The sequence below is a fragment of the Papio anubis genome, chromosome 2 (genome assembly GCF_008728515.1).
Source record: "Papio anubis isolate 15944 chromosome 2, Panubis1.0, whole genome shotgun sequence".
Classification (NCBI taxonomy): Eukaryota; Metazoa; Chordata; class Mammalia; order Primates; family Cercopithecidae; genus Papio; species Papio anubis.
In genome coordinates, this window is record NC_044977.1 from 67,875,379 (window position 1) to 67,902,178 (window position 26,800).

Genomic DNA, 26,800 nt, shown 5'->3' on the forward strand with positions numbered 1-26,800 from the left:
ATCACATGGAATTGAGCCACAGCCAACAGTGGACATGTGTCTCTAATAAGCAATGGACTTCTGTTGTTGCCAGCCACTGAGATTTTAAGGCTGTTTGTTACTGCGGCATAACTTAGTCCAAGCTGACTGGTACTATTAATATTTCCATTATATAGATGATGTTGAAACAAGCACAGAATAGTTAAATAATTTGTCCACAGTCTAGCACTTAGCTCTATACTGTTTGATTCCAGAGCCCTTGATCTTACTTCCAATCTTCTATATAACTGATTAAAATAAAGACTCAGGCAAAAATGGCCACATGCTTGAGTTGTGTATTTAGGCACTTAATGCACAGATTGTCTGATCTTTAGCTCACTGACAACAGCTTGTGTGCCAAAGGCACCCCTGACTTTTGAGACAGGGCTACTGAGATGTCAAAAGGCCTGGGGATGCAGCTCAATGACTTCCTTCATCACAAGAGGGGGCAAAACTGTATAAATATTTTTTGGACATCCTACAGTATTTCATAATATTTATGAGGTTGACATCGCTTGGGATGATTTAGCCTTTCTTGGCCTGACATGTTTCTCTGCTATTTTCTTTCTAAGTAACAAGAAAAGAAGGAGAAAGTGAAATAGAGGCATGGCTGTTCCATGAATTACAAGGTGTCAAAATATTATCTAGGGATTTCTTCTTTCTCAGGGTTGTGCAAAGAATTGCATACTTCTTAGCCTCTGGCGTTACTGGACAACAGTGGTATAAAAAGGAGAGGGAATTGTCACAGTGATTAGGATGAGAGGACTGCATCTGGACAAGTGTCACAGTAGTTAAGATGAGGGGACTGCATCTGGACTTGGAGTACTCTGGCAAGTCACGTAAGTACCGGATTTTGGAATCCATGCTATTCTGGGCACTTCCTTGACTTGAAGTATTTCCCTTTGCCTCCTACTGATATGTAGTATGTAATTTAAAGTGTGATTTGGGCTGCAGGCAACATAAGATTCAACTTAAAGAGGTTTTATGACAAAGAACATCTATTAGCTGGCATAACCAGAATCCTGGAAGTAGGGCAGTTCTAGAGCAAGTTAATTTAGCAGCTCAATGACATCATTGAAGACCCAGGTTCTTTCTATCTTTTTGTTCTGTTGTCCTCAGAGCATGGACTTATCTTCTTAGGCTGGTTCCCCTCATGGCCCCAAGATGGCTGCTGTAGTTCCATGTGTGGAAAGCAATATCTGCTTGTGAAAAAGGGAAATTGCTCCTCATATGTTGTCTTAACACCAGTTCCTTGAAATGGAAATTTGTGTGCAGGGAGGTTGTTGGAGAATATTCTCAGGAACAACAGCTGTTAGGGAATGAGAGAGGCAAGGTTGGCCAAAAGGAGGAGTTGAGCTATGATGCGGCTGCAACGGAGGCCTCAGCTGAACTCACAGGGCCCTCTGGAGCTGGGATGGAGCTTCAGAGTTTCCAAAACTGTGGCAAGAGGCTGGACCTTTGTACCTCTCCATTGACTAGTCATTGGATGTGTGCTGACGCTGAGTGGGTGGTGGTGGGGTGACCTCGGATAAAGCACTCCTGGCGGGTATGGGGAAAGTGCCTGTCTTGAAAGAGGATCTGGGTGGTACAGCTAGCATCCACTACTCGTGCCTCTTAGGAGGTCAAGGGTCACAATAAAGGAGCCTCTTTTTAGGTGTTTCCCATATGGCCTCTCATGTCCCCCTGGCCAGAAGTACATCTCATATCCATTTCTAAACCACATATTGGCAGAGACAATGGTATTATCATGGTTGATTTGCACTGAAAAAGAGTCACTCTCTGTGGATAGCTCAGGCTTCTCCTGAAGAATGCAGCTGCTCTGAAGAAGGTGAGCAAAATCAAGGTATGCTAAGAAAGAAGATCGTGGGTGGGATGGGCATTCAGTGGCAGCAGGATCTGGTCCAAGGAGGGACTATGTCATCCCTAGTATTTGTCTGATCTGTTGATGCTCAACTCAGTGGAGGAAATCCCAGATAAGAAGTGCCTAGAAATGTCCACGTCTTTCAATGCTGATCGGAAGAGCATATAATGAGAAGATAAAGAGTTACCGCCCACAGTAAGCCTCCAGCTATAATAATGGTGGCAATATGGGAAGAAAGCCTTCTCTCTTTCATATACACTGAATTCAAAATGGTTCTCGTAGAGGTTGGCTGGTGGCCCCACTGTCCTGGCTCCAATGGGGTCCAGATGGCCCTTAAGCATCAGTAAAATCTCTTTGTGTGCAGACATGTTTGGCTCCTTATGTCACCCTACATCTTATTTGAGCTCCTCCTAGCACAGACTTTGAGACAAGGATTCAAATATAAGCGGTGTAGTTGGAGATGGAGATAGGGAAGTGAGGCCATGACCTAGGAAAGGACTGGCTGTAGGGTTGCCAGGTAAAATTCAGGAAGCCTGTTAAATTAGAAAGTCATACAATGAGTACTTTTTAAATATAAGCATGTCCTATGCAATATTTTTCAGACAAATAAAGAATAATTTTTTTTAGTATGTGTCCCAAATATTGCCTGGAGCATACTTACACTACAAAAACTATCAGTTTTATCTGAAATTCAAAGTTAACTGGGGATCCTGTAATTTTTATTTGTGAACTCTGACGATCCAAGATAATAGCCAATAATGAGTATGTGATTGAGTCAGCTGCTACTGAAGATAACTATAATTTTATCTTACTGTGGCCTCTGGGAACCAGTTTAGAGTACACGCCTAGTTACCCAGGAGGCAAGGGAGCTGGGATGTTTCACACCTACTCTGCCAATCTTTGGTTGAAAGTTTGGGTAGGGGCAGGGTGCTGGTTCTCCAGTGGCCATCTCTCAGCTCTTCTGAATTTCCCTGAGCCCAGACAGGGAATGTCTTCCTTGTGTGACTTCTGAGAAAGCCCTCAAGCAAAGAGACAGAAGTCCTAACAGTTGACAGTCAGTTGATGCCCTCTGAAGTGGTAAGATTCAAGGATATGGGCAAGGCACCTACAGTGCCTTAGGGCCTCAGTTATGGAACAGATGTCCCAGTACTAGAAACTGTTAGAAGCGCAGTCTTCAGTGTCAGTAGATCTGGGTTGGAATCTTGATTCTACCATTGAATATGTGAGCTTGGACACATTTCTTAACTTCTTGGCCCCTTTTCCTCATCAGTAAAATGGGTCTAATGATACATACCCCATCAGATTATTGTGAAGATTAAAAGTAAAAAAGTATAGGCCGGGTGCAGTGGCTCATGTCTGTAATCCTAGCACTTTGGAGGCTGAGGCAGGTGGATCATTTGAGGTCATGAGTTTGAGACCAACCTGGCCAACATGATAAAACCTCATCTCTACTAATAATACAAAAAATTAGCAGGGCATGGTGGTTTGCGCCTGTAATCTCAGCTACTTGGGAAGCTGAGGCATGAGAATTGCTTGAACCTGGGAGGCAGATGTTGCAGTCAGCTGAGATGGCATCACTGCACTCCAGCCTGGGTGACAGAGTGAAACTGTGTCTCAAACAAACAAACAAACAAACAACAACAACAAAAACAAAAGATGATGTTAAAATGTACAAGCTTTGAGGTTAGACAGACCTGAACTTGAATCCTAACTCTACCATTTACCAGCTGGTGGCCTTGGACAGGCTACATCACCTCTTGGTCTCAGGTTTTCTTATTTGTAAAAGGCAGATAACATTCACCTCCTAGAACTGTTGTGAGATTGGAAATAAATGAAATATATTAAGTGCTCAGTGCCTGGCACAGTACAGACAATCACATAAATGTATGCTTGTACTGTTATTCCTTATAAAGGCATGAGGAAGAGATGAACTCACCACTAAGTGGTCCATGCCTAATCTGAGATGCAACTCTGCTCAAGTCTATCCAGATAGTTAATGGATTTCATAGATGGGATGAATTAAGCCTATGGTAGGGCTGGGATTTCTGAGGAGAGGAGATCCAGGTGGTCATTAGGCATGGTCATTAGGCCTTGCCATCCTTCTGGGAATATGTTCCTACTCTCTTGAATTTAGGCACAGCCAGATGACTTGCTTTGGCCAATAAAATATGAGAGAGGTGGGTGGTACTTTCAGGTGGAAGCTCCAGGAGCAAATGCATGCTTGGTCTGTGCACCACATGTGCCGTGCCTGCTACGTATTTTCCCTCCCTGATGATCAGTGAAGGTTGTGATGGTAGAATGTGGGACCCTGGGTTCCTGACCGGGGCTGGCATGGCGCAGGGACCTCAGACAACTCATGATGGACATGCAGTGTGCATGAGAAATAATCTTCACTATTTGGGGGATCATTTATTTCCACAAATGGACTTTGTCCAGGGGTCAGCAAAGTGATGCTGGCCAAACGATTGGAGCACAGCCATGTGCATTTGTTTACTTAGCATGTAGGGCTGCTGTTACACTACAAAGGCATAGTTGAGTAGTTGCAACAGAGATCATCTGGCCCTCAAAGCCTAAAGTACCTACTCTCTGGCCCTCTACACGAATGTTTACTGACTAGCCTATCCTGATTGACACAGGGGTTATTCATCTTCTGCTCTATCTCAACTTGGGGTTTGTGTGGGGCCTGGGATTCTGCATTTCCAACAAGCTCCCAGGACATGCCAATGCTACTGGTCCATGGACCCCTTTTTGAGTAGTGAGGCTCTAGGGCAAGGTTTCTCAATCTCAGCACTGTTGACATTTTGGGCCAGATAATTCTGTGTTGTGGGGGCTTCCCCGTGCATTGGAGGTTGTTTATAGCAGCATCCCTGGTTTCCACGCACAAGATGCCAAGAGTTCCTCCTAAGATGTGACAACCAAAAGTGTTTCCAGACATTGCCAAGTGTCCCCTGGGGTGCAAGTTCCCATGAGACAGGAACCACTGCTCTGGGGACTCTCCAGTAAGCTCACAATTCTCTGGGGTGTTGACAAGAAACCCTTGGGCCACAGGCTTGGTATATCTCCTGTCTGATTCCAAGAATGATGGAAACAGTGCCAATGATGGAGAACTCCCGAGTCAGGCAGGAAGAGCCAGGGGTCAAGGGACATGCAGAGGATGCCAGGAAGGAAAACAATGAAGTCGTTATATTCTTCTGCTCTGCTTGGAGTAATGTGTACATTTTAAACGTTTCACTGAAAAACTTGGATAAGATAGGTGGATAAATATCACTGCTTAGAAAGTTTGGAGTCTGGAAAAACAACTCTAATGTGTAGGCTTCTTCATGGATGGCTAAGAGCCTTCCTAGGTGTGTCTGCCAGCCAGACATTTGCAGTGGGGCAGTCCCAGCCTCTTCTGCCTCACTCTTTCCCATCACAGTGCTACCCCATGGGAAGGGGCAGCTGATTGTCGCCTTCACCCTCACTCTGCAGGAGAGAAAGGGGAATGTTATCACCCTCCACCCTTGCCGTGTTGTCCCAAGGGCATGCTGACTTCCATCTGCTGCATGAACAGACCTCAAACTAGATGAATCAGAGGTGGCGGCTGCCGTGCGGACTGAGGGTGCTTTGAAATCAGGGGAAGAAGAATCGTCAACATGTCTCAGTTTTCACAATTCGCATCTGACCACAGAAGAAAATCCTCCCAGTCTGTGTATATATTTTTTGTAGACCCTTTGACATGTAATACGGTTTATTATTCTATTTACTTTTCTGTCTTGTCTAAAATTATAAGAGCCATATATAATTGTTATTTTGTAATTTAAAACAGTACAGAAGTGGGTACAGTTAAGAGGGAAGCCCTTCTCTCTTCCCTCCAATGCCACATCTCAGAATGAAACACTAAGAACAGGTTGGGCGTGATCCCTCCAGAGATTTCTATATTTTTAATACACACGCGTAGTGTTTACATACGAGGTCATACTACACATGTATAAGATGGTTCTGCTTTACTGTTTTCTTTTCATATCAGGGCCAGGCCAAGGGTGCAGAATTTAAGGAGGCAACCACTCTCAGGCTCATGTTAGCCCAGGGACATGGTTTGCACAACCCTGACAGTGAGCGCACCCTTAAATTTTGTGTCCCAGGTGTCTTACTCTTAAGGAAGTAATACTTTTCTGTATGTCCTGGTACTCCCTGCGTAATATATCTTAGATATCTATGTCAGTTTAAAGAGCCCTACCTCATTTTTTTCATAATACAGTTTAAATTTAAAGGTAACTACTGCCAGGGGTGGTGGCTCGTGCCTGTAATCTCAGCACTTTGGGAGGCCAAGACAGGAGGGTCGCTTGAGCCCAGGAGTTTGAGACCAGCCTGGGCAACATGGTGAAACCCCGTTACTATTAAAAAATACAAAAAAAATTAGGCATGGCGGCGGGCACCTGTAGCCCCAGTTACTTGGGAGGCTGAGGCACGACAATGGCGTGAACCTGGGAGGCAGAGCTTGCAGTGAGCAGAGATCGCACCACTGCACTCCAGCCTTTGCGACAGAGCGAAACTCTGTCAAAAAAAAAAAAAATTTTTTAGCTGGGCATTGTGGTGTATGCCTGTGATCCCAGCTACTTGGGAGGCTGAGGTGGGAGGATTGCTTGAGCCTGGGAGGTTGAGGCTGCCATAAGCTATGATCACACCACTGCACTCCAGCCTGGGTGACAGAGCGAGACCCTATCTCAAAAAAGAAATAATAATAATAATAATAAAACATAAAAATAAAATACAGGGTAAGTTTTGCTTTGGTTTCATTTTTGTCTACCCAGTATGATACCAATAAAGTGATTTGGACATAGCTTTTGGAGCTGTTGCACCTCTGCTACCTTCTAGACTTCTATGCCTGTGTTGCTTGGCTCCATAGCTCCTTCCTTGAGCTGCCCAGGTTAATGAGTGGAGGGGACAGTGGTAAGAAGCTGAGAGAGACAAAGTAGGCTTGAGTTAGGAAAGGTTCAAGCTACCTGGAAAAAAAGAGGTGCACGAGGTGAGAGAAACGGGCAAGAGCAGGCCTTTAGGAAGAGGCAGGGAAAGGAGATTTTGGGGAGAGTAGCTGCTTCCACGAGTCAGAATTTGAGAAAAGAAATGTGTGAAGAGGAAATGTAGCCTACGTTTCAGGGTGTGATTCAAGTGTTCTTGGAGGAGGAGATTTACATCATTCCTCAAGGTCTTCTGGAGTTGGGTTTATTTAATGGAGTGCATCATGGCCTAGAGCCCAGCCCCAAGGCTAATTGGCCATAATTGGGTTACCTGTGTCTATTTGGTAAAGTTGAAGCGGGATCACAGTAGCCTAGGAGGGTTACTCAGTTTTCAAATAATCAGCTCTCTTACCAATAGGGAGTTCTTCTTTTTTTTTTTTTTTTTTTTTTAACTTTTATTTTAGGTTCAGGGGTATATGTGCAGGTTTGTTTTACAGGTAAACTGTGTGTCGTAAAGGTTCTGTGTACAGATTATTTCATCACCCAGGTACTAAGCATAGTACCTGATAGATATTTTTTCTGATCCTCTCCTTCTCCCACCCTCCACCTTCTGATAGGCCCCAGTGTGTGTTATTCCCCCCATGTGTCCATGTGTTCTCATCATTTAGCTCCCACTTATAACTGAGAACATGTGGTATTTGGTTTTTTGTTCCTTCATTAGTTTACTGAGGATAATGGCTTCCAGCTCCATCCATGTGGCTGCAAAGGACATGATCCTGTTCTTTTTTTTATAGCTGCATAGTATTCCATGGTGTGTGTGTACCACATTTTCTTTATCCAGTCTACCAGATCTACACTGATGGGCATTTAGGTTGATTCCATGTCTTTGCTATTGTGCTGCAATGAATATATGTATGCATGTGCCTTTATGGTAAAACAATTTATATTTCTTTAAGAATATACCCAATAATGGGATTGCTGAGTCACATGGTTATTCTGTTTTACTGCTTTCCACAATGTCTGAATTAATTTACATTTCCATCAGCAGTGTATAAGGTTCTCCACAACCTCACCAGCATCTATTATTTTTTGACGTTTTAATAATTACCATTCTGACTGGTATGAGATGGTATCTCATTGTGGTTTTGATATGTATTTCTCTAATGATTAGTGATAGTGAACATTTTTCCATACGCTTGTTGGTGGCATGTATGTCCTCTTTTGAAAAGTGTCTGTTCATGTCCTTTGCCCACTTTTTAATTTTTTTGTTTTTTGCTTGTGAATTTGTGTGAGTTCCTTACAGATTCTAGATATTAGACATTTGTTGGATGCATAGTTTGCAAATAATATGGGGTCCTAGGCCACTTTGAGGAGTTTTGGAAATCTACAAAACTATTCCTCAGAACAACGCAGGTGAGCAAATATACACAACATTTTGCCAACAGTTTTTAGGAGTTTTTGAACCCAGAGGCCCAACCTCGGCCCCCTGTGTCAAGGAAGCTGGGGAGGGCTCTGCCTGATGTTGCAGTCCCAGCCACCTGCAAATCAACTCATATTGAAAATGTGCTCAATCAGTGAGCACATTACCGTCTCCAAGAGTGCCTTGTGGAGGCAGATATGCACTTGAAAACTGCATATTCTAGAGTCTTGGCCTTTCCTCCTTGATAGCAAGAGGAATATGCAGGAGTTTGGTGGAAGTTTCTGACACAGAAATCTTACAATAGGAGTTTACCTCTGAAATCCCAGTGGAGTCCATTAGTGGAGCGATTTGCAGCTCCTTGCTTTGCTAGGTGTGCCAAGAGCGGTTCTGGTTTTAGAAGGCAGTCATCCAGGACTGGGAAGGGGCAGGCTGGGAGAATCTAAGCCCCACTGAAGGGTCCCAAGTGGAAGATGAAGAATGATGAGGACGTAAATTCTTGGTGTCTGGGAGAAGCCTGAAAGACTGGAGGCTAAGACCAGCCTTGAAAATGTATAACAGGAGACTAAGTGGCATTTTCTCCCATCATCTAAGACTGGCTGACAGTGGCACAGAGCTAGGGAGATTTCTGCACCACCGCTGGGATAGGGGAGAACAAGGAGGCAGCACACTGTCCTCAGGCCTGACGAGGTTGGCAGAATGGGCCCTGTTACTACTAATCATCATTACTGCCTTTCCACAAGCTATCAGTTTAAAAGAACAAAATGAGAGGGGAGAGTCCTGTAGCCTTGGAAGGAGTGTAATTCTCCTTCTCCTTCATCTCTTTCGTCTTCCTTCAGCTCTTTCTTTTCCTTCTCCTTCTTCCTTTCCTTCTCCTTTTATTCTTCTTTCTCTTCCTCCTCACCCTCCTCCTCCCTCACTTTTTTTGTTTTTTAAAGCTATTCTAACCTCACTGGGGAAAGGAAGGGGACTGTGCTTTCTGAGGCCAAGCAAAAGGAATTGGAAGACAATCAGGGGTTGTCTTAGTTATAGTTCCCTTAGATGCAGGTTCTGAGGCAATTAGTTTGTTTAGGAGGGGATTCCAGGAAACACTAATAGGAGAAATGGGGAAGCGAATCAGGGAAGGGAAGAAGTCACACTCTTCAGAGTGTGTCACAGAGCAAAGTATCACTGCAGGCAATAGGAGCTTAGTCCCACTGGGGACCTCTGACAGTCAATAGAGACCATGCCTTCTGAGATATTCCTCACAGGGGCTGGGATACTGATTCAACAACTCTGAAGAGCCATTGATTGCCTCCTGGTCTTGAAAGGTGTTAATTCCCTGGTTAATTTCAGCCTGCTGCTTGCTCTGGCAGAGTGAGCTCCAATCCTCAGAGGAAGCCCCCAGGCAAAGAGGCAAAGAGACACAGGTGCTGGCCAACAAAGCTAGGCTGACACATTATTTGATTTCATTCATAGCAAGTTCAGAGAGAAGCAAAACAGATCTATGGTGTTAGAAGTCCAGACAGCAGGTACCTTGGGAGGGGATGATTAGAGGAAGGTTTGTAAGATTATGATCTTGTCTAATTTATTGATCTGAGTTTGCACAGATGCGTTCATTTCATACAAATTCATTGACCTGTACACTTGTAATCTGTGTACTTTTCTACATATCTTTTATATTTGAATATATTTACAAAAACACTAAGTCTCATTTCTTGGAATGGGCTTTTTCTAGTAACTTAAAGTGTCTGAAAAGTTCCAGAATTGAACCAAGATGTCACCAAGGGAGACATTACCCAAAGGAAAATGGGAATTCAGCTGAGCAGAGATGAGGGCAGCAACATCCAGACATGACAAATGACCTGCCGCTCCAACAGAAACCGCTAGAATCAAACACAGAGAAAGGAAATGGATGGGAAGAAGTCAATTTTGAGATTATTTCCCAGCCCCAATAAACTGCGATTTCTTGAAAAACCAGTTGCAAATGTTTGGCAGCAGCTTTGCAAAGAAGGTCCTCTGAGAAAGGATTCCAAATGGATAGGATGTTTCCCCAATAAGTCTCTTGTCTCCAGGCTCCAGGGAGACCTGGCAGGGCCGGCGTTGCAGCCCAGCACACATGAGGGACCCATTGGCTTCTTCAAACTTCCCACTAAATGTTGTGATTAACCACGCTGTGGCTCCAATTAGATCAAATAAAAGCAACATGTTAAAAGAATAGCAGCAGGAGGTAATGTGCATATCATTAAAGAACAAGTTACAAATATGAGTCCTTCGGTGAGTCTAAGAGAGACATGTCGCGTGGAGCTGAGACAAACACAGAGTCTGCTGGTTTGAGGTTGCACCCTGAGTTTGCCATGGGTTGGGAGCTGGGCAGATATTAGTAAGAACATTATCAAGGAATAATAGCTATTTTTTAGGGCTTCCTATCTGCCAGACACTGTGTGAAGTGTTTGCATGCAATACTAATGAAGTAAGTTGTATTTATTCCATTTTATGTTGAAGAAACAGGACCTAAGCAGATGGGAGAATTGATAAAGGTTAAACAGTTAACTAGTGGCTGGGTCTGCCTGAATCCAAAGTCCACCTGATTTTAATTTTTTATTGAAATTGAGGTATAACTTACAAATAGGAAGATATGGACATCTTAAGTGTAAGGAACTATTGCCTATGCATACACCTGTGCAACCACCACCCAGGTCAAGCTATGGAGCTTCCCTGGCATTCCAGAAGGTTCTCTTATGCCCCTTTTCCAGTCACTATCACTCCCAAAGAAAGTGCTGCTCAGAGTAGTTTTGCCTGCCCTTGAACCTCATAGGTGGTAGCCTACCCTGTGTGTTGTTTTGTATCTAGCCTCTTTCACTCAACTTATTTTCGAGATTTACCCATGTGTATGGTGCTTGAATTAGTAGCTCATTCATTTTTCATTGCTGAGTAGTATTCCACTTAGAAATACACTGCACTTGATTGATTTGTTCTGCTGATAGTATTCAGGTTGTTTCCAGTTTTCAAGGCCAAGTGCTTTTAACCACACATATTTCACTGTAGGTTGATGAAGGCAGCTGGGTTACTTGTTTTTGTTGTTGTTGTTGTTGTTATTTGTTTGTTTGAGACACAGTCTCAGTCTGTCACCCAGGCTGGAGTGCATTGGCATGATCTTGGCTCACTGCAACCTCCGCCTCCTGGGTTCAAGCAATTCTCCTGCCTCAGCCTCCCAAGTAGCTGGCATTACAGGTGCATGCCACCATGCCTGGCTAATTTTTGTATTTTTATTAGAGAGAGGGTTTCACTCTGTTGGCCAGGCTGGTCTTGAACTCCTGCCTGCCTCGTTCTCCCAAAGTGCTGGGATTACAGGCATGAGCCAGCTGGGTTACTTGTAATAGTCGGGCAGGGGAACTTACATGAAAAAAGAAGGAGGTTTCAGAGGTCATAACTATGAACAGTAAAGCTAAGAAAAAATGAAAGCTGAACGGAAACCTCTTGCTCTCAGATTTCTGCATAGCTCCCGCCCTTGTGTCTTTCAGTCCGGTCTCTGCTCAGATGTCACATTCTGCATACAATGGCACCTCCTAACAGATGAAATGATGGCATAGGCATGCAATCTGCAAAATCCATACTGCAGGATATTCTAGGGGACAAATGACCTGGCCATTTCAACAAAAACCTGCAAGAAACAAAAACAAAGAAAGGAAATGGGTAAGAACCTAAAGACTGAAAGAGATTTGTTTGAACCTGAATTTAAGTAAAGTTCATAGCATGCAAAAATATTTGCGACAATGGGGAGGTGTGAACACTGATGGGACATGATCGCATATTAAGGAGTCCTGGTTATTTTTTAAGTGCGATAATGGCATTGAGGTTATGTTTTGTAAAAGTCTCTGTCTTTTAGAGTTAAAATAAAGGACACCTCTCCACCTTCACACTCCAGCTTGCTTACCTTGTGCAGGGGAGGAAAGATTTCTTTCCTCACCCATTGCTAGGTTTATGACTGAGATACCTATCATAAAAGACAGATTCACAAGAGAAAAGCATACAAATTTATTTAATATAGTTTTATATGACATGGGAGCCTTTAGAAGTGAAAGACTACAAACAACAACAACAACGGGGAAACCTGTGTATTTTTACGCTAAGTTTGATGAAGAGGTGGACAGTCCTGGAGAAGTGTGATAGGACACAGGGGGTGTGATCTACTGATAATAACCTGGGGGCCTGTTTGTTCAGATTCTTCGCTGAGTCCCTGCGTCATGGACTCTCCTTTCCTCCGCTTATGAGTTGGGCACAACCCACATGGGTAGTATTCCACTGTATTCCACATGAGGCTTTTATGACCGACTTGAGCAGAAGGTCAGAGGATTCTATGATATTTGATGGTGTGCTTCAGGGGAGGGGGTGGGGATCAGAGAGACCTTCCCGCTTCTGTGGTTTTCTCAGATGCCAAGATGCTCTAGTTTGGGGAGCATATCCTAAATCCTATCACCTGCCTAATGTTACTTACTAGCTCTCATTTCCCTCTGACACTTGCCCTTTTTGCTTTCTTGAGTAGAAGCTTCATAAAGGCAAGACCTTCATCTTATTCACAGCAGCTGATTCTATCACCTTGTATGGCACCTGACACATAGAAGGTACTCAATAAATATTTGTTGAATGGATGCATGAAGTGTTTGAGAAAGTTCCCCTGAAAGCAAATGTCAAAGAATTGAAAAACAGAAGGAAACGATGAAGCCTGGGGACATGGTTTCTGAAATCAGGTTTTTGTTTGTTTGTTTGTTTGTTTGTTTGTTTACAGTGCAAAGAGCTGGCTGTGGAAGGCAGCTGTGTTAGAACTATTTATGAAACTCTCACTTGTGCCTGATTGGGGGGAGATAAAAATCTACCTCCCCAAAGGCCCCCCAGCTTGAGTTGTGGCTGCTGCACTATGGGCTTGTTTATGCTTAGCAGCTGGGGTCCACAGGGAGCCTGTGACAAGGGCCGGGGCTGCAGCAGTTGAAGATGTGCCTGTCATTATTTAATTAAATCATCGTGGGCATGTCCCTTAACTTCTCGGAGCCTCAGTTTCATCTATGGTAAGGGAGGTTGATTATTCATCTGCTCACAGGGGTTCTGAGAGAAGCAAAGGACGAGCTGGTCCCAAGGAACTGCATTTGATAAGCCCCCTCCTCTCCCAACCCTACCCCTTCCCCAGGTGATTCTCAAGCTGGTGTCCCTGGGAGAAACCACACCAATGGAAGTCACTTGAAACACAGGAGAAAAGATTCTCAAGTTGTGTCTTAAAAAAAAAAAATTGCTAACGGTCAAACTGCCTTTGAAAATTCTCTGGGAAGGGACCTCTCTGGAGAGGACAGCCGTCTCTCCACGAGGCCAACACAGACAGTGCTTCCTCCAGTGCTGGAACAGACCACCGTGCTTTCCCTGGGCCCCAGATGAACGAGGTGATGTGAGGCTCACCCCGCTTATTGGAAGACACGCTCACTGAACAGGGCTCGGAGAAACTGGGACCCAGTGGTTGGCGCAGCCAGGTTCTGAACGCGGACCATTTGGCCCCAGAGGCAAGGTCCTACAACCCTTGTGCAGTATGGGTGTCCAAGGGGACCTCCACGGACCGGCAGTGCTTGAGTTAAAGCAGCTTTAGGGCAGTCGGTCTGGACAAGGCGCACAGGCAGAAGTGAAGAGGGGAGGAGGGGAGAGGGGAGGTGTGCAGTGCAGCGGAGATAACCACAGAAACCACCGCAAAGGGAGACGTGAGCCTTCGCCTGGCTTCAGTGGTCACTGGTCCCACGGGTGGGACTAGGCAGGTGAGCTGTGATTAAAAATTGGCTCAACCACCGGTCCTTGACCCAAGCCGCTCACAAATCAGAGAGGTTGGCTGCTTTGAGTTTCCTCTGTTTCTTTTCTTTTTCTTCTTGGTTATAGGCACTGCACAGTGTTGGGATAGGCTAGAAGGAAACCCCAGGACAACAAAAAGGCCGGCACGGTCCCCAGCCTGACCATCAACAGGGACCTGCCATGGGTCAGAAACGACCTGCCCACACACGTCCGCACCTCCTCCAAGGCTGGGGAGGAGGAGGCAGGATTCCTGGCTTCCCTCCAGGCTCTGCAACCACTTCCCCTCCTCCCTCTCTCCTGCTATTAAATTTAGGTCTCTTTCCGGAATGTTCTAAACCTTTTTAAAGGCAGCAACACACTGTTCCTGAGTTGGCTGTTACCTCTGAGAAACCGGGAATGAATTGCCAAGTAATTGCCGATGGCTTTGAGCCTGGACTCTGGGCTCGGAATCCTCCTAGGCCCACCCCTGGGATGAGTCATCATTCATCGGAAGGACCCCTCCCTCCTAAGACCCCTGAGCTGCTCCAGACGTGGCTGTAAAAGCTGGCCTCGGCATGGCTCCTATCTCTCTCCATGCCTGACCGCCCTGCTCCTCACCCCGCTGTCCTCTCCCTGATGGTAGCTCATTCATTCCACCGGTCTCTGTCACAGACCCCAACAGGCTCTGCCTGTGGCCGCTGACCCTCACTCCTGGGCAGGCTGATCCCACCCTAATGGTTTCCAACAACTGCTGGGTTTGCCCGAGGGTCCTCTCTGGCTGCCCTAGCCAGCCCAGCCCCTGGTACAAGCCAGACCAGAAGTTCCAGGGTGTTACCCCTCCAGTCCCCAGCTGCCCTCAGCCATGCCTGGTGGACACACACCCCAGCTCCTGTGCCCCTCCATGGGGATAGCTAAGGTGTGTTCCATGCCCCATACTGCGGACCCCAGTTCCCCGCAGACACACCCTGTAGGGCTTTTTCTCCCTTCCTTCTCTCACTTCCCCTCTCTTACTGGGTCACCTAACCACTTGCACTGACATCTGTGCCAGTGAGAACTCAACCTTGAGAACGCCTTTCAGAGGCTTAACACATATTCGTGCTGAGCCAGGTAACTAACCGCTTGGGCCTGTCTTAGGCAAAAGAGGTGTGACCGCAAACAGACAGATCTGGCCCCAGACATTGCAGAGGTCAGCCTCACAGACACAAGGCCTGCTGAAGCACTACTACCAAATTTGCAATTCGCTTTTAAAATATTTGAGTTCCTACCATGGGCCAAGCAGTGTGCCAGGCTCTGGTGACATGGGGTTGAGTAAATTAGACAAGAATTTTCTTTACCGGGGTATACGTGCTGGTGGAGCTATCCAATGACTAAGAAAAAAAAAAAAGTCAATTGTAAGTGTTATGCAGAGTGTAATGTGTTACTTTAGGTGCTCAGGGAAAGTCATGTTTAGGCTGAGCTATGAATTATACAAAGGAGCCAAATGGATACAGGTAAGACAGATGGGCCGGGCGTGGCGGCTCATGCCTGTAATCCCAGGACTTTGGGAGGCTGAGGTAGGTGAATTGCTTTAGCCCAGATGTTAGAGACTAGCCTAGACAACGTGGTGAGATACCGTCTCCTCAAAAAATGTAAAAATGAGCCATGAATGATGATATGTACCTGTAGTCCCAGATACTCAGGAGGCTAAGGTGGGAGGATCATAAGCCCAGGAGGTTGAGGCTACAGTGAGCCATGATTGCGCCACTGCACTCCAGCCTGGGCGACAGAACAAGATACTGTCTCAAAAACAACAACAACGAAAAGACAGGAGACCACAGATAGAGGGAGCAAAAGCATGAAAATGGGAAGCTTTCTCAGAGTGCTATGAATGGAGCGACTTCCTGGAAGCTGGGCAGTGACTAAGGGCAGTGCCTGGTACAGAGTGTAGGCTCAACCTGGTCTTGGGATTAGGGCAGAATTCTCTGCAGAAGTAAGGAGACATAAATCTGAAGAATCAGAAGGAGTAATTGAGGACTAGGAAGAGAAAGAGACTTCCAGGCAGAGAGAACAGCATATGCAAAGGTCCTGAGGCTAGAGACTGCCCAGTACATTTTGACTGGCTAAATAGGAATTAAGGGGTAGATGGCTCAAGATGAGGCTAGATGGGTAGTGTGATTGATAATCTTATTGTTCAGCAAATGTTCACTCTTCTCCCTGCCCATTTAGGGAACAGGATACTTCCCCTGCCCCACTGACTTGAGGCTTGTCCTTGTGACTTGCTTGAGTCAATGGAATATGAGCAACTACAACATAAGCAGAGGCTTGAAGTGTGCAATTCAGCTTGGTCTCTGGCATTCCCACTGTTCACCGTGAAAAGAGCATACCCTGGTTAGCAAGTAAAGCAGATTGAGGTCGATCCTCAGCCTGGAGCTAACTGAACTGTACAGTCAGTGGAGAGAATCAATAGTCATTTTAAGCCACCAAATGTTGAGGTGGATTGTTATGCAGCATTGTTTTGGTAATAGCTGACTAACACAAGTGGGTAGGGAACCAATCCTGCAAGGAGGCCACTAGGAAGTTATGTACGAAGCTCTTGCTACCTGCTCAGGTTGGTCAGCTGGGTTGGGAGGTTACTTCTATGCAGTTGTCCTGCAAAGATGATGTAATGCAGGTGAGTGAATGATTTATGGGAAGCTGAAAAGTTGCCTTTTGGGCAAGATCAAGGAGCCAGGCTGCTGAGAACAAGCCTTCATATGACACAAATCTTAAGTTTGGCTCTCCTCATCTGTCCCAGGTGAAAGGACCGTCTGTGTGTATGATCTAGGATGTTTAGTGTGAAGTCGGGTCATGCTGTCATTTCCAAGGTGAACTCCTTGTGGGCAAAGATTTAACCGTGGACAGAAGTACAGGTAAATATGCTGACAGAAATGAAGAGAAGATGAGTCAAAATGGAGGCATACAAACTCAGGGAATAAAATGTTATACCTTTCAAAGTGACAGTGGAAGGCTGACCACCATTTCGGCTCCTCCTAAAGGGGCTGCTGTCTCTTGAAATGCAAACTCCCAGCAGTATTGGTGGTTCTGGAATGGCAGCATCTGTTCTCCAAGGGAATTACAGGACAGAGCAGGAATCTTCAGTGTGGGGAGGAGATAGGGGAAAAGAGGTGGGGTAGCTCAGACATGATCAGATGGGTCACTGTCTGGGACAAGCCATTTACAAAGGCCACATGAACAAAGTCAACCTTGATCTGGGTTGGCAGCTGGGTGGTGGTGGGGGAAAGAGCGCTATGTACTCAAAAGCCAGGGCTCCTATGGGACATTTCAGGAAAAGTTCCAGCCTTCCCTTGTCAGCTCTTGGAGTAACTAGATTTCCTTCCTCGTCTTAGAAAAATGCTTCTAGAGTAAATTGATAGCAACTGAAACAGTAGAAGCATCCAGTTTTTGTTAAAAATCCTGCTTTCATTACAGCTGCAAGGGATGGATCTAGAACTGATTTATGGAGCTTAGGGATTCTGTGAAGTCATACTTGGCCTTCACAGCAGGAGAGAGAGAAAGACAGAGAGAGGGAGAAGCAGTCAGAGGATGTAACCTCTCTACTCGCTTGGGATGAAAAAGCTCCTTCTCTCTCCAACATACACAGGCACAGACATCCTCCCAGGGGAGGTATTGTGGCCTGACTCTCACTTTGGGAAGATTCTTCTCCTGCTGCCTTTTAGGACCACAGCATGCTTTATCTCCAAAGGCTGGGCCCCTGTTTTATGCCTCCAGGGCAATTCTCTTGGACTCACCTTGTTAACCTGAGTATCACACCATTCTCTGTCTTGATGGTAGAACTAGAGAGTCCTGAGGCACAGATGCTCAATTGCTCAGGTAAATCAAATGGTCTCACATACTCAGCTTGGCAGAGGCTCAGAGCATGAACCAATTACTCCTCCTTTTATTCATGCAACATGTATTTATCCATTATCTACTATGCGTCACTCACTGGAGCTACAGAGGTGAAGGCACAGTCTGACCAGTGAGAACAATGCTTCTCAACACTTTTGATGCCACAGCACATAGTGAAAGGCTCATTTGATAGGACATAACTCTGAGATGCATGGTAGAATTTCAGAGTTTCTGTCTCTTTACTTTACCTTCTTCTATTACCCTTGGTTTGTATGGACCACATCCGCAAAGGAGGGGGTGGGGGCTATTAATATGCTAAAATCCATACGGGTGGTGAACATGTTAATATTGAAAAATTCAAAATAATCGGAATGGCCTTCTTAACAGAAGCAGATCCTGAGACAAAGATTCAAGTGCAGTTGTTATTGTGTTGGGGGGTGTAGACAGCCCCAGGAGGGAAAGGAAAAGTGATATGGAGAAGCACAGACAGTCAATCAAGGCAGGTTATTAAGCCAAGTACTGCTGTGGGCAACTGGAGCTTGCAGCCATGGAGAAAGCTCTGGGATACTGTGTACAGCACACACCTGAGTTGTCCCACCCAATGGGCAAGGGAGCTGGGGTATTTACACACCAATTCCCTCTTAATCATTGGTCAAGAGCTATTCCTGGCAGGTGTTAATTCTATGGCAGTTTTCCCTGCTGAAGTGATAGGCAGCATGGCATTCTGCAGATCTGAAATGCAGAACTGGCAGTGGAGTTTGGCTGGAACACACGGAAATGTTAGAGATATGGGCAGGGCATGGACAGATCCTGCTAGATGCATCAATGGGGGGGTTAGTAAAATATTTGATAACACATCCTTCAAGCCCAGGACAATGTGGAACTATATTCATTGACATAGAAGTGCTCAACTACACATTACTGAGTGCATGAAAGCAGCATAGAGAATATCCAGTAGAGTTAGACCATTGGATTGCTTATTTTTCTCTGTATGTAAATGTGTCCCACACACTGGAAGGCAAGGCCAGGACCAGGGTGAACCAAGCAAGGCTCTTGCTCTGGGGTAAAGTCTAAGGAAATGTCAAAAAGCTCAGTAATCAAGATAAATATTTCAATGCAACATTTAAAAAATATCAACATTAATACAAAAATTCCATGATGAACAAGGTCAGGAGCTGACCTCGTATTTGCACAACTCAGCCTCATTCACTTCATCCTAATCCCAGCCCTGTTGTATTCTGTCTCCCTAAAATTTTGACCATTTGAGGCAGAGAAGGAGAGAGAGGAGTTGGAGAGAAAGTCTGATTTCTTTCCTCTTCCGGCCCGCCAACCTCTTGCTCGTGCCTCCCTTGGTCAATTCCAACCACAGCTAACATTAGAGCCTTAAAATATCCACCTCCAAAGGACGGCCTCTCCTCTCCTCCTTATCCCCATTCTGTCTCCTCTTTTAGCCTCTACCCCCGGCACAGAGCAGAGCAGCTAAAGGGCAAGGACTGGCATGGTTCCCTCAGGAACCTGTAATAATTTGCAGGCAAAAAGAATCGGTTCCCGAGCAGGCCAACAAAAGCCCTAACAACTGAGACGTTGTCTTCCAGGTGCAGGTCAGCAGTGGCCAGTTAACTGCACATGTTAGTTCACAGTCCTCTGGGGTGACAACCTTGGGTCAGGCTGACCCGGCCAGAGAACACAGAGCCAAACGCCAAGTAATCAAAGCCAGTTTGTTGAAACCAAGCCATCTTGACTCCCGTCTCCCAGACAATCGGGCCACAGCCAAGAGTTTCCTACCCCTGCCTCCTCTGGGAGTCTGTGTTCTGTGGGCTTGTGCAGCCGTCCCCTTCCCAAGTTGGCTGATTCTCAATTAATCAGGGATCGGGACCCGGTTTATGCTTCCTGCCTCTAGTAGCTTCCACTTTCCTCCCTCTGGTACTCTTACACCTGTGGAAAGATGGAGAAAAGTGAGTTCTGTCTGGTTTTTGCAGGGCGGCAATCAGAGAGACCAAAGTAGCTTGGTTAGGAGCAGCAGAAACTGAAAGGCCTGGCCTCCGAAGATTCCATTGACTCTAAGCAGCATTTTTTTTTTTTTTTTTGAGATGTTGGCTCACATCAGTGCGAACAAAATCATGTTTCTGTCTCGACTGAGTCATTTGGCTAAAGCATTAATTTCACAGCCAGCATTCACACTGACACACACGACCTTTCGTTTTCTTCCATGAAGAATTAACACACAATGACTTGTTTTCAGGTCCCAGGCCACTGGCAACGGTGGCCTTTGTCTTGTTTGTCACAGTGGCTTTCATTCCCGTCCACCTGATGTGCCTGTGATGAACACATGAGGCTGCTGCAGAGGCAGAAAGGTCGAGAAAGGAGGGGGAATTTTGCAGTATTCCACAATGAGCATCAGCACCTTGTTAAAAACAGAACCAATCAGAGAAATGCATCATTCCCTGGATCTGGTAGTCCAGTGGGGTAGAGGAAGAGGGAGGCTTTGATCTATACATCTTCATCACACTTTGGGCCTGGCACACCGGTGACCATGGGATTCCTGGCTACACCACCTACCTGTCTGGACATCTTTGGACAAATGACTTAATCTCTCTGAGACTCAGTTTCTTCAACCACAAAATGAAACATAGTAGGACCCGCCACATAGCATTGTTGTGGCGACTGAATAAGATCATGCCCTTGGTCACAGTATCTGACAAAAAGTAAGAGCCTCATAAATGCTGTCTTTTATTATTATTCATGGAAAAGTCCAGTCCAGAAACTTCGTTTTAAATGTCTGCTCCATTTTTTCCAGGGCTTCCTCAGCAAACCCATAATTCTGGGTCTTGGTAAAACACTTGCAGTAAATGTTTATAAGGTTGACATAAGCATTGCATGTCAAAACCCAAGAAGGATGAAAGGCCAGCTGAAGAAGAACAATCCTTCATCTGAAATCCCAGCCCACACCTGTAATCCCAGCACTTTGAGAGGCCGAGGCAGGCAGATCACTTGAGGTCAGGAGTTTGAGACCAGCCTAGCCAACATGGTGAAAACCTGTCTCTACTAAAAATACAAAAATTAGCTGGGCATGGTGATGCACGCCTGTAGTCCCAGCTACTCAGGATGCTGAGGCACGAGAATCACTTGAACCCGGGAGGTGGAGGTTGCAGTGAGCCGAAAGATCATGCCACTGCACTCCAGCCTGGGCAACAGAGTAAGACTGTCTCAAAAAGAAAAAAAAATAAGAAAGAAATCCCAGCCCGCTTTGTCATTCTTAGCTTGGCTCATTATTCTTTCTCCACAGTGACCCTGACCCACCCCTTTTATGACCTTTCCACAGAGGAAAGTCCAGAGTAGGTGTTGAATAATTGGCATCTATTGTCTTTGGATGTAGACTCTGAAACCAAGCTGTGAGGGCCTATACTTTATCTGGGAAGTGAGCTAGGAGGTACTAGTAGGGGTGTGGGGAGATGAGGAAGGGAAGGGAAGGCAGTCCATCACAGTGTGTCATGAGCAGGTCACTCCTGTGGACAACTGGACTCATTCCACTACTAGTTACCTCTGGAGACGTTGTAGAGCACACCCCTGAGTTGTCTCACCCAAGTTGTGAGGAAGCTGGGGATTTAGCCACCAACTCCGATCAATCATGGGCTGCCAGCTACTCCTAGGGGCATGTATCTTGTGCAGAGTTGACAGTGGCCAAAGTGGAAGGCAGCAGTGGCAGAAAGGAAGCCAGCAGGTATGAACTGGTTCCCAGGAGACATGGGCAGGGCAGTGGTGGCTTTGGCTACACAGTCCTCAGGTTGCTCAAGTTTAGCTAATCAATTGCATTTGACTCAGGAAATGTATTGCTTTGTTGGTGCCAAGTCTGATGGGATTGTGTCACTGTAGTGCCCCAGGACCGTGCGTCTTGTTCTCAGAGGCAATGTGATTTCCAGCCATCTGGGCACAGCTCCTGCTAACAAATCTGCCTCCGGTGGATTGTCTTTTCTAGAAGGCAGCCACAGAGACAGAGTTCCAGTGCTCATTCTTTCTTCGAGAGATCTGTAGAATGAGCCAACATCTGGTGCCTTGGGTATCTACGTGATAAGCATTCAGCTGAGACCAGCAATTCATCCTCTTAAGAGGTCACCAGACCACAGCTTTTGGTCAAGGTGACCTGACAGGGCTGCACTGACAACTAAAGAATAAAGCAGTGAGGTGAAGTCTGCTGACCTGAGGGCACCATAACAGTAGTCTCCAAGGCCATATTCCAGGACTTTCTATGTGTCTCTTGGTTCTAACTTAATAGCCAGCATTCATGGAGCTGCTTCTACACATGAGGCATTAAGACCAAATGTATTATGTCAAGAGATGAATGGTGTTAGCCCTGCTTTATAGATGAAGAAAATACAGGCACAGATAAATCAAGTATCTTGCCAAAGTCAGAGAATCAATAAATGACAATACAGTTGAATCCAGGTCTCTCTGGCTACAGAACCCATAGTTTTAGCCAATATGCTATATTTTATTTATTGTACAGGTTTTCCTTGTTAACCCTGAAGGGTTATGTCCAGTAATGTGGAGTAAACTGGCTCCCTGAAGGTAGAAGAGAGGATGGGAATAGCTGTGATTTGGAGCATCTGCCAATTTCTGTGGTGTAAATACTCCTACCATGGCCAATTTCAAGCTCCTTAGAATTTAACAAGTGGCTTACGAAATTCCAGAATGTGGAACAATTGGCTCCCACAAGCCAGAAGGAACCAGCTCCAGCCTTCCACTGGAGATACCACCCTCCCAGAGGTCTTCATTATCAAGGTTTCTAGAGAATATTGTTGAAACAGTTTCTTTCTTAGCCATTCCACTCCTTAAATCTTGCCCAAGAGCTCTAGGATTATAAATGAGATCTTGGTATCATTCATTCAACAAACATGAAGTGTCCATAAGGCATGAGGGGTGATGCCTCTTAGGGAGACACAGTTCTAAACTGTCTTAGGTCCAGTTTTCCAAGAGCAGACTCAGAGGCAAAGATATGTGTGCTGAATGAGGAAGTGTTGCAGGAAAAAACACAGGGTGGTGGGGAAGTCAGATGGGAAGGGGAAAGGAGCAAGCAGGGGTATGGTGGCAAGTCAAGTCCCATGAAGCAGCAGTCCCCAACCTTTTTGGCACCAAGGACCAGTTTCATGGAAGGCAATTTTTCCATGGACCAGGAGGGTGGGGGGATGGTTTCGGGACAACTCAAGCACATTACATTTATTGTGCATTTTATTTCTATTATTATTACATTGTAATATATAAAGAAATAATTATACAACTCACCATAATGTAGAATCAGTGGGAGCCCTGAGCTTGTTTTCTTGCAATTAGAAAGTCCCATCTTGGGGTGATGAGAGACAGTGACAGATCATCAGGAATTAGATTGTCATAAAGAGTGGGCAACCTAGATTACTTGCATGTGCAGTTCACAATAGGGTTTGTGCTGCTATGAGGATCTAATGCTGCTGCTGATCTGACAGGAGGTGGAGCTCAGGTGGTAATGCGAGCTCTGGGAGTGGCTGTAAATACAGGTGAAAATTAACTCTCTCACCTGCCTCACCTCCTGCTGTGCAGCCTGGTTCCTAACAAGCCATGGACAGGTACTGGTCCATGGCCCGGGGGTTGGAAACCCCTGCTGTGAAGGGTACTTTAGATTCAATCTTGCAGGGGAGCTTTGGAAAGAGTGGGGTGCATCTGGGGTGTCCTGATGAGGGGTGATATGACGAAGTATTTCTACTTGCAATTCTCACCACCATTGGTTAAGGGCTGTCCCCAGAGGGGCACACATTTTCAGGTACCGCCAGCACTTGACTGGTGCAGCAAGGCTCCAGTTGTCTGATGGCAGCCCCTGATGAAGAAGCGCAGGGATAGACTGGTAGGAAACAGAGTCCCTCAGGAGCTGGTGTAAACAGAAACAGTGAAGGGGTTAGGTGCAGAGCTCTGAGAGTGTCTACTTCACAGTCATTCACTCGACCAGCATTTACGAGAGCTATAGTGTACTGAGCACTGTCCTAGGTTCACAGGACCCAAAGATGAATGCAAACAGCCAAGTTCCCTGTTCTCAAGGAGCAACTAGACCCTGACATGATCTAGTGAGAGAGCAGGAGTCTGAGCAATCCAGATGACAAACAGATCATTAGCAATTGGGATACATGGCTACAGGAAAACTATGGGGTCATGAAGGAGTAAATAAGAAGACAGAAGGTGGATTGAGGTGGGTTAGAGAAGGCACTCCTCACAGTTTGGCAGGGAAACCCTAGGTATTCACTGAGGATCTCAAAAGAGTGTGCAGGTGAACAGCTAGTCTTCTCTGGTCTTTGAGTTTTTTTGGGGGTACTAGAAGACCTGTGCAAAAACACAACAGGTACACCAAGACCACAGATTACTTATGGTGAGAAAGATTCATGGTTACATAAATCACCTACCCAAATTTATGTTGCAGTGTTTTCCTAAGCAAAGCCCTATATACCACTCTAGTCCTTAAAACCTACTCAAGGTATGTTTATTCACAGAGATATTGGGACTTCCATACTTTTGGTTACTATGAAACCTGCAGGCTCTAGAGTCAGAGTGCCTGAGTTCAAAACTGGCTGATCACCTAAGTAGCTGTGTATCTTTGGACAAGCAGTTTAACCTCTCTGTGCCTCAGTTTCTTCATCTGCAGATAGCGGTAAATGTACCTACCTCACACAGGTTGTTTTGTAAACAGTAAATGGAAATGAGTTGATGCTTGCAAACTGCTTAGCACAGTCTCTGGGCATAGTCTAAGTACTAAAAAGGGAGCATTATTTACATTATTAGATATTATATTTGAACAGATGTCCTTGACATGGTGTTAAGTGAAAAAGTGAGATTTTCCAAGAAATAGTTTGAACGGATGTTCTCAAACTTTGGCCTCAGAACCCTACAACTTTAAAACTACAGGAGCCCAAAGAATGTTTTTAAAAATATGTATTTAAAATATTTATTAATTCAATAGAATAACAATAATAAACCCCTTATATGTTAACATGTATATCATATTTTTATGAAAAATAACTATATTTTCTTAAAAATTAGTAAAATAAAGTTGTATTGTTTTTACATTTTTGCCAGTCTAATCTTTTCTTTTCTTTTCTTTTCTTTTTTCTTCTTTTTGAGACAAGGTCTTGCTCTGTGACCCAGGCTGGAGTACAGTGGCACGATCACAGCTTACTGCAGCCTCGATCTCCTGGGCTCAAGCGATCATCCTCCTGCCTCAGCCTCCCAAGTATTTGGGACTACAGGTGCACACCACACTATTTTTTTCTTTTTTTTTTTTTTTTTTGGCAGAGACAAGGACTCACTGTGTTGCCCAGGCTGTTCTTGAACTCCTGGGCTCAAGTAATCCTCCCACCTCAGCCTCCTAAGGTGGTGTTGGGATTGAAGGCTTGAGCCACCATGCCTGACCTCAATTTCTGTCTTAATTGAAGACAGCCAGATTTGCATATATGTTCTTCATTCAATCTATTGTGATGCATTGTTTTGGTTGAAGTATATTTTACAATCCAGCTTCATACAGTTGGAAACAAAAGGACAATTTTAACACCCTCTTCAGAAAACTGTGGCTATTCTTTTTTGATACTGTACCAAAACTCAACAAGTGGTAGTTTTGTAATGGTTAGGTGCAACCTGAAATCTGAAACCCTATCAGTGAGCTTTTATATTTTATCATATTAAAATCAATCTATGTTGTGTTTTAAATGGACCTTTAACCCATGTGTGATTCTATAACATTATATCAACTATTTGGAAAATATTGGTTCACAGAGTTCCGCACATCTACCAAATGTTGACACATTTTGTTATATAATATCAAAAGGTCACATGTGTTAATATCCACACTGATCTTATCAGAAGAGTCTTCAAACATGGGGAAGCCCTCACGCACATAGTGGAGGATGTAAGTTTTCCAGAAATTCTATTTTTTGATGGCAAGCTAACATTTTTTCATTGGCAGCAATGAGAAAGCATGAGATTACTACCTAGCCTTAGTCTCACATAAACTCAAAGCTTCCCTCCCTGATTTCCCTCTTCTTCAGTCTTTGCCATGCACCAGAGGTCCTGTCTTTCAGCAACGCTCTTTCTTTGCAAGTGAAGTAATCTTGTATTAGCTTTTGTGTGTCACTGATTTTTTTTTTCTTTTACCTTTTTCTATATAGTCTGGATGAGCCTATTGTTTCTGCATCTAACCCCGCTAGCTTCAAATTACTTTCTCCTCCTCCCTGTGGAATGGTGGGTTGGTTCCCATGAGCAGTCAAAGACAAGACAGGGAACAGTATGAGGTCACCCGCTGAATAGTTCTTGAATCAGTCACCTTCCCCCACCTGTAGCCACCACGACTTAGCCAGAACCCACCATTTTCTTTGGCTGGGATTTTGACAACAGGCTTGTAACAGGTCTGCAGGCCTCGAGTGTGGAGGCCTCGCCTAGTCCGTTCCCCTCTGACCAGCCAGAGAGCAAATCTGCAACAGTCCTGCCCCTGATACCTACTGTAACCTGGGAGAAAAGCACAAAGGAGGGTGCAAGACCCATCTCCAGCCCCACACATGTGGACCCCACAGAACGCAAGTTCAAGAGCTGCCAACCCCTCCCGTACACACACAGTTGCCTCTCAGATTGGCCTGCTGGACAAAGGCTGCAGCGGCCTCCCTGGAGAAGGAAGGGGGACAATAGAAATAGGTGTGCACAGACCCCAAAGGTAGGTTCAGGGTGTTTGGAGCAGGAGTTCCAGGTATGTAAAGCATGATGCATAAAGAAGTAGGTGTACGTTCCAGGTGGCATATCCTTTGGGATCACCGACTCCTCAACCAGGTTGTTAGGGAGGCTGTGGGGTCCAGGGAAGAGTCTTATAAATCACACCCTAAGCAAGAACCTCAGGTGCCCATGTCTAAAGGTGTA

At 45.2% G+C, this 26,800-nt stretch overlaps 1 long non-coding RNA gene across 1 annotated transcript in view; it reads left to right on the forward strand.

Annotated features, from left to right (window-relative positions):
* LOC103881973 overlaps window positions 1-20,915 on the forward strand; it is a 148,442-nt gene extending 127,527 nt beyond the window's left edge. Inside the window, exons 4-5 of the long non-coding RNA XR_004182134.1 lie at window positions 11,737-11,908; window positions 12,437-20,915. This is a non-coding gene — a long non-coding RNA (uncharacterized LOC103881973). The remainder of the gene's footprint in view (window positions 1-11,736; window positions 11,909-12,436) is intronic.
* The last annotated feature ends 5,885 nt before the right edge of the window (window positions 20,916-26,800 follow it).